We start from the raw sequence: 7,326 nt of genomic DNA, 5'->3' as shown, positions 1-7,326 counted from the left end.
ATAGTTTATAAGAAACAATAATTAACATTGAAATTCTTTTTTTCAGAAGGTCATATGGAAATCTGCTGGAGAAATTTCTTAACACATATACATATAAATATATACACATATGCATACATATATAATACACATACACATAAACCATACAAATATATAAAAATAGATGAAATGGAGTTATCCTATAATGGGGCACAGATTCCCCTAATGGACATTAGAGCTAATAAGTAAAAGCAGTAATGCTGGGGATTAGAGGGATAGCTTAGTGTTAAGAACACCTGTTCTTTCAGATGAACTGGGTTTTTTCTCTTCACCCAAATAATAGATCACAACCAACTTTAACTCCAGTTCCAGGGGAACTTGTGTGTGTGTGTGTGTGTGTGTGTGTGTGTGTGTGTGTGTGTGTGTGTGTGTGTGTGTGTGTGTATGTGTGTGTGTGTTTGTACAGGCAAATCACTCAGACACAGAAAATAAATCTATAAAAGATTCTTAAAATAAATGTTCACAAATGTGTTACATATCACTTCTCGGCCTTTTGGCTAAGATCAAGTGTAGTATTACATATCTTAGATTTGTTGAACATGTGTACCATAGAATCCCCCCACGAAATCGTACAAGCTATTGTCATTGTTTCTGTTTACTCTCCACAACATAACAGTACCACCCTATGGCTGAGGACAGTACTTATTTGGACATGCAAGGGACTTCACAGAACATGGACACATCAAACTAGTACTCACCTGATAGCTTCATTGCTGTTGGCTCATTTTTATAGTGTTACAGAGTGTTATGACCACCACTGAAGGAGAAAAGTAATCATTAATCTTTCCAACTTGAGAACCATGTAATGATTTGACTAATAGGATATGTCTACCAATACAATAGCAGAAGGAATGCTATAGTAGCAATCACCCATGTTTTGGTTAGATTTAAGGCTTTCTTCACAAGATGGAACCCATACTTGGCACCATTACAAGGTCCCAGGACCTATAATAGAAAAGTCACTAGGTCATAGGCAAGAACATCCACAATTATTGTGTTAAATGGATATAAGATTAAAGAGAATCTTAACGATTCGTTGTTGTACCAATAAACTTGTGCATCTCTAAACCCTCATTAGAGAAGCTACTTCTTGTTGATCATTAGTTCAGAGGTCTGAACTTGTCATTATACACAGAATAAGACCTCAGGTTGCTTAAGTCTAAATAGGACATTTATATCATATGCATTGTATTAATCAGGTTTCTCTAGAGTGCAGAATTTACGGAATGTCTCTCTATATACTTCTGTCCTTGTTAAGGTTTCTGTAACTACAATGAAAATTGATGACCAAAAAGCAACATGGAGAGAAAAGGGTTTATTTTACAGTTACAGATCATAGCCTGTCACTGAATGTAAGTCAGGATAGAAACTCCAGCAGGGCTGGAACGTGTGTTGGACCCTGGAGTCCAATTCTGGAAGGGGGTCGTCGAGAGAGACCACTCAAGTCACACAGGCTGGAGGTATAGGTAAAATTTATTACTGACACATCAGAAGTCCCAATTATTGATGTGTCAGTTTCCCTCAGCACTTGGGAGGTGAAGGACCCAGAGTAGTTGTTACAGGCTAGTTTTTAAAGGCTAAAACCACAAAGCAGGTGGGGTTGTATCAGGTTAGACCATATGGACATTAGGACATCTGGCATTGGGAAGCTCTTTGTGGGGGCTTGGGTGTGGGTCTCTAGAGCAGTTACTGAAAGCAGTTGGGGACATCTAATATATGGAAACTTACATGTAACTATTCTGGGAACTAGGGTGGAACTTTTGAAGTTAGCAATAATGAGAACTGGGAGAGGCGAGCAAGGCTGGACAAGCGAACAAGCATCTTGTAGTTTACAATTTTACAGTTTCTCACGTGGAGGTAGGAGTTATTGCAGAAGGCCGTGGAAGTGTTACCTACTGGCTTGCTCAGCCTCTTTTCTTATAGAAACCTGGACCACCAGCCAAAGGATGTAATCACTGAAAATGGGCTGGACCCTCCACTATTGATCACTAACTGGGAAAATGCTTTGCATCTGGGTTTTATGGAAGCATTTATTCAACTGAGGCTCCTTCCTCTCTGAGAACTCTAGCTTGTATCAAACTGACACAAGTCAGCCAATATATCCTTTCTTCCTCAGGCTCAGAAGTCATTGCAGAATAGGGGGGCAGAAAAATTATTAAAGCCAGGGGCTGTGATGGACCATAACTGTAGAGGCCAAAAGGGCCTTGTGCACAGAAATAAACCCTGGAGAAGCCAGGAGTTTTAAACACACAGCTTACCTGTGAAGAGAAATGTAAACGTGCCTTAGTCTAGGCCCAAGGTAAAAACAGCCTCAGGATGCCACTCTACTGAGACTTTGTCTCTACAAACTGATAAACATCTGAGATAGGCTCAGAAGAGCCAAATCAGCCTAAGACAAAAGACAGGGGCCAATGAGTCAGGCAGGGCTATTGTGTTGTAAAATGATCATCCAAGAGAGGAGGGAACCAGGGAGAGAGAGAGAGATGGGGGATTCCTGCTTGTGGAGTAGCAGGGATTCCCAACTGCAAATTCAGTGCTCACATGTTGAGCCTGTTTCTGTAGGATAGATGATCTACAAGACTCCTAAAAAGTCCATGGGGACTTGCCCCATGGAACTGACCCCCAAAAGGTTTCATTCTTGTTCTCCTTTAATCTCCTTTCCCACCTATTGCTGTACCCAGATCCCGAAACCCCACAAAAAAACCACCAGGGCTTGATACTGATGCAATATACTTGAGGACCTTTAATCAACTGAGAGCTTGACTCTTGATAGGACAACAACACAGTGATATCCAGAAAGAGCCTAGATCTCTGGTGGGCAGGAAGGAATGTGGCCATAAAACTGGGTCTCTTATCAACTCTATCTCCAGTGATACCCTTCGGGTCAGTCACCAGGCAATGCTATCTCTAGTGGGGCTGCTTTTTGCAGCTAGCCAGATTATCTCCTGTAGGCCTAGTTCTTAACCTTTGCCCTGAAATCCAATTTTAGTTCTTCTGGTATTTCACTATTTAAGGTAGTCAGGCTTTAAGGGAGGTACATGCCTTTAATAAATTCCTAATATAGTAAAATTGTTTAAAAAAATCAGAGCCAATTCTTACCTGTTCAAACAAATGATGCATATAGCTGCTTTTCCTAGAATTCCAGAAATGATATAGATTTCCAACTGGGTTATCCTTTGTTGTCTGATAAGACGGATTCTGCTTGTATCTCCCAGAATTTATTTATCCCAGATAATATCCTTTCCCTTTAAATCTTGAACATTGCTTTTAGACCATAAAAGCCAATCTTATGAATGATGTCACTTGTGCTTTACAACATCCTAAGTGACTTCTATTTTATCTTAGTGCCAAGCTAATCCTGATACCCACGGGTGTTATATTTACCTCAGCTAAGTTCTATAAACCCTAAATCTTGGGCACTACCTCTGAGTCAACAGTACCCATTCTTGTGAAAGAAGCGGATATACTTTGTAAAAACATCTCAGTGTAAACATGTCTTAAATTTTTGTGTACGTGGGAGAGAGTTAATTGCTATCTGAATACATTTTCCAAAATTGTACTGTGTTTAAAAATGGCTAAAGTGAAAGAGCTGGGTCAGATTCTAGAAGGTTCTGAGCTAAGTTTCATTCTTACTTCACTTTGATCAGTTTTTTTTTTTTTTTTTTTTTTTCTTGCCTGATGTAGATCCTGCACGGGCATCACCAGACTTAACAAAACAATACTTCCAAGACATAACAGGAAAGTTGTAGATAGATTATCATAGCAACTGTGCAAGCATACACAAGACCTGCCAAATCCTAAACCAGGGAAATTTCAGATGGCAGGGGGAAAGGGTACAAAGTTCCTTCTATATCTGAGGAGATACTTGCATTTAATAGCTGTTGGGTGATTCCTGGAAAGTTGACCACCTTCTTGATCAAGGCCACACATCAAAGAATATATAGACCCACAAAATTGACCTCTTAGGTTAAAAATAAAAAGAGAAACATTGTTCGGCATGGAGAGTAAGGGTAGATGCAGTAGGAATTTGGAGAGAGAGTTGAATATGACCAAAATACCTGTGTCTATAAATAAGATTCTCATATAATTAAGATACTATGTATTAAAAGACAATAGTATGTGTGTATATGTGTACATGTTTCTGTGTATTCACAAACATTTATATGCAGATGAAAGACAAAAATCAATGTCAGTTTCTCTCTCAACTTATTTATTTATTTATTTTTTTTTTGAGACAGAGCATTACTGAGTCTTGAAGTCAACGATTTATAAAGAGAAGCTGTCCAGTGATGTCCAGGAATGTATTTGTCTCCATCTCCCTGGTCCCCTAAGACTTTTACAAACTTTTGCATCCATACCCATCCTTTTTACATGAGAAGTGGGCATCTGAACTCAAGTACTCATCCCTGCTTTCAGAGTAAGAAATTTAGTGACTGAACATCACCTCAGAAAATGCCTGATGTCAGAGAGTCATATAATTCTGTATATATTTTACTACTGATTTGAATGCCTCCTCCCTAGGACTAGCTTTGAGGGTACCGGAAGCTGCCATGTAAGCTTCCAAAGATAAAAAGAAATCATAAGTCCTACCCAGATATAATACCTATGGACCACAAAAATAATTAACATGACAGAGTAACCTTTAAGATAAAATAATGGCATGCATATCTTCATATTTATCAACAGCTCTCTATTTGGACTTAATAACTCTGTAGAAGGATCAAAAGCATGCCTTGTACTGGAAACCTAGCCAACTATCCAGGGCTTGAGAAATTGTGGCTCTTGGAGGAGATTTTTACAATCACCACTTTAATAAAACAGCAAAAATCCTGGCTATATTCTAAATATTTGTTTTCATAATCACAGATAAGTATAGGACTAACAACTCATCAAGGAAAGTTCTTTTTTTAATAGATTAATACCATTACAAAAAACTTCAAGCAAGCACAATGCAGAGTTGTAGAGTCCAATCCCAGTAGATATACTTAAAAGACACAAATGCACCCCAAAACACCAAAAATATTGCAGAAGAATAAAAAAGGATAAGATCTGGAGGATCCAGCAGTTGCTGTCAGTTAAAGTTCAACTAGAAAAGTCTAAACTGGACCTTAGACTATAGTGATAAACATAGTAAAACAGGAGCTGCTCACAGCTCAGCAGGAAAAGGCATTTGTTGCCAAGCCTGGAGACCCGAGATCAATCTGTGGGACCCACAGTATGAAAGGAAAACACATAGAAAAGTACAGTTATTTACAATAGATACAAAACGAAGGTATTAGATGTCTTAACTCATGTTAAATACTTATTGTAGTAGAATTGAGATACATTTAAAAGTTCAATTCTATCAAACATACATCATTTGTTTTCTTTGCCCTCTCTCTCTCTCTGTCTCTTCTTAGTAACAAATGACAAAATCAAGAATCTTTTTCTAATTTGGGCTTGTATTTCTATAAAAATTTTGTCAGTTTAGGTAAAAGCATTTAATTTAAAATTACTAAAGATTTTCTGAATATAAAGAGTGTATCATTAAAATTAACTAGGACACATCTATTTTTATGTTGTTATCTCAAATTTATAGAAATTATCTAAATGTATCCTTTTGAACTTTATATGTACCAAATTGTAACATTTTACTCTAAATATACCAAAACAATGGCTTCTCACAAACAATTATCCTAGTATATAGTTCGATGAATGCTTTATCAAGTCAAAAAACATATATTTAGTTTCAACTAAGAATAAAGTTTGCAAAGGAAAACATCATTCCATACAAATATACTCACTTACATCAAAATACTAGTCCAAGGGATACGTACCATGAAAAATTTTACTTACAAAGAAAGTGGGTCAGAGGGGAGGACACCCTATTGAGACTTTAGGCGAGAGTAATATGGAGGAATGGGGAAATAGTAGGACCCACAGGGCCCTGGAAAGCTACAAAAAGAACTTTATGACAGGCAGATCTGGGTCCTGGGGTCCTCCTCAAACTAAGGCACTAGCCAAGGAGAATATAGGCAGTAAACTTCAAACCCCTACCAAGACCTAAACAGGATATTCTCCACCGTTGAGTGGAGAGTGAGATCTGACTCTCACATGAATTCTGGTGCCCCTTTTCTGACTATGCCCCCTGGATGGGGAGGCCTGGCGGCACTCAGAGGAAGGATAGCAAGTTACCAAGAAGAGACTCGATATTCTAAGAGCATATATAGAGGGAGGAGGTCTCTCTCAATCACAGACATAGGGGAGGGGAGAAGGGGGGAAGTGGGAGGGAGGGAGGAATGGGAGGAAACAGGGGAAGGGCTAACAATTGAGATGTAATATGAATAAATTAATAAAAAAATGTCAAAAAAAAACCAAATAACACCTCAAAATTATCCATCCATTTAAAACTTTTATTGAATACTTACTATAGCTGAACCACCGTGTCACACAAAATTGCATCTTAATTAAAAGCTTCCCATTGTGGTTTCTTTTTTTAAATTACTTTTAGCCTATAAATAAATATAAGACTTCAATAAGCCAGAGCTGTTCAAAGAGAATAGTCATCAGTGTAATAGCTGTGTACTAAATAATGAGCATGTGTAGTCGACACTGCAGTGTTGAGACAATAGTGCAATTGTTGCTGTTGGATCTTCCTTAGCCTAAAACCAAATGCTCAGTGTTAGTTAGGGTATCTACTGAAAAGATTATTTCTATTTGCATTGTGAAAACACCATGACCGAAAAAGCATGCTGTGGAGAAGATTTTTTTTCAGCATACAAATCCATATCACAGTCCATCACTGGAAGAAGACAAGAGAGCCACTTAAGCAGGGATAGAACATTGAGAAGGGAACTGATGCAGAGGCCATGAAATGGTGCTGCTTACTTGTTTGCTTCACATGACTTGCTCTGCCTGCTTTCTTATAGAACCCAGGACTTCCAGCCCAAGGATGGCATCACCCATTATGAGCTGGCCCCTCCCCTGTTGGTCAGTAATTGGCAAAATGCCTTACAACTGGATCTTTTCGTGGCATTTCCTCAACTGAAGTTCCTTTCTCTCTGAAGACTGTAGTTTATGTCAGATTGACACACAAACCCAGCCAGTACTATGCTATATATTTGCTCATTCTTTTAATACTTGTTCATATGCACGATCTTAAAGGCATTATTTTAGCAAATAAAAAAGACTCGGCTATGCATATTTCTTTTTTCTTCTAATATTTTATTGTCTGTGGGTTCCACATCATGCACACCAGTCTCCCTCTCTCCAGTATCCACACTTTGCCTTTGCCACTTGTCTCCCAAA

General features: G+C 38.3%; 1 pseudogene; it reads left to right on the top strand.

The window, feature by feature from the left end:
* Positions 1-516: 516 nt before the first annotated feature.
* Positions 517-662, top strand: LOC127202418 (uncharacterized; annotated as a pseudogene).
* Positions 663-7,326: the final 6,664 nt, after the last annotated feature.

Source organism: Acomys russatus, chromosome 18, assembly GCF_903995435.1.
Source record: "Acomys russatus chromosome 18, mAcoRus1.1, whole genome shotgun sequence".
Lineage (NCBI taxonomy): Eukaryota > Metazoa > Chordata > Mammalia > Rodentia > Muridae > Acomys > Acomys russatus.
This window is presented reverse-complemented; position numbering and strand designations above follow the sequence as displayed.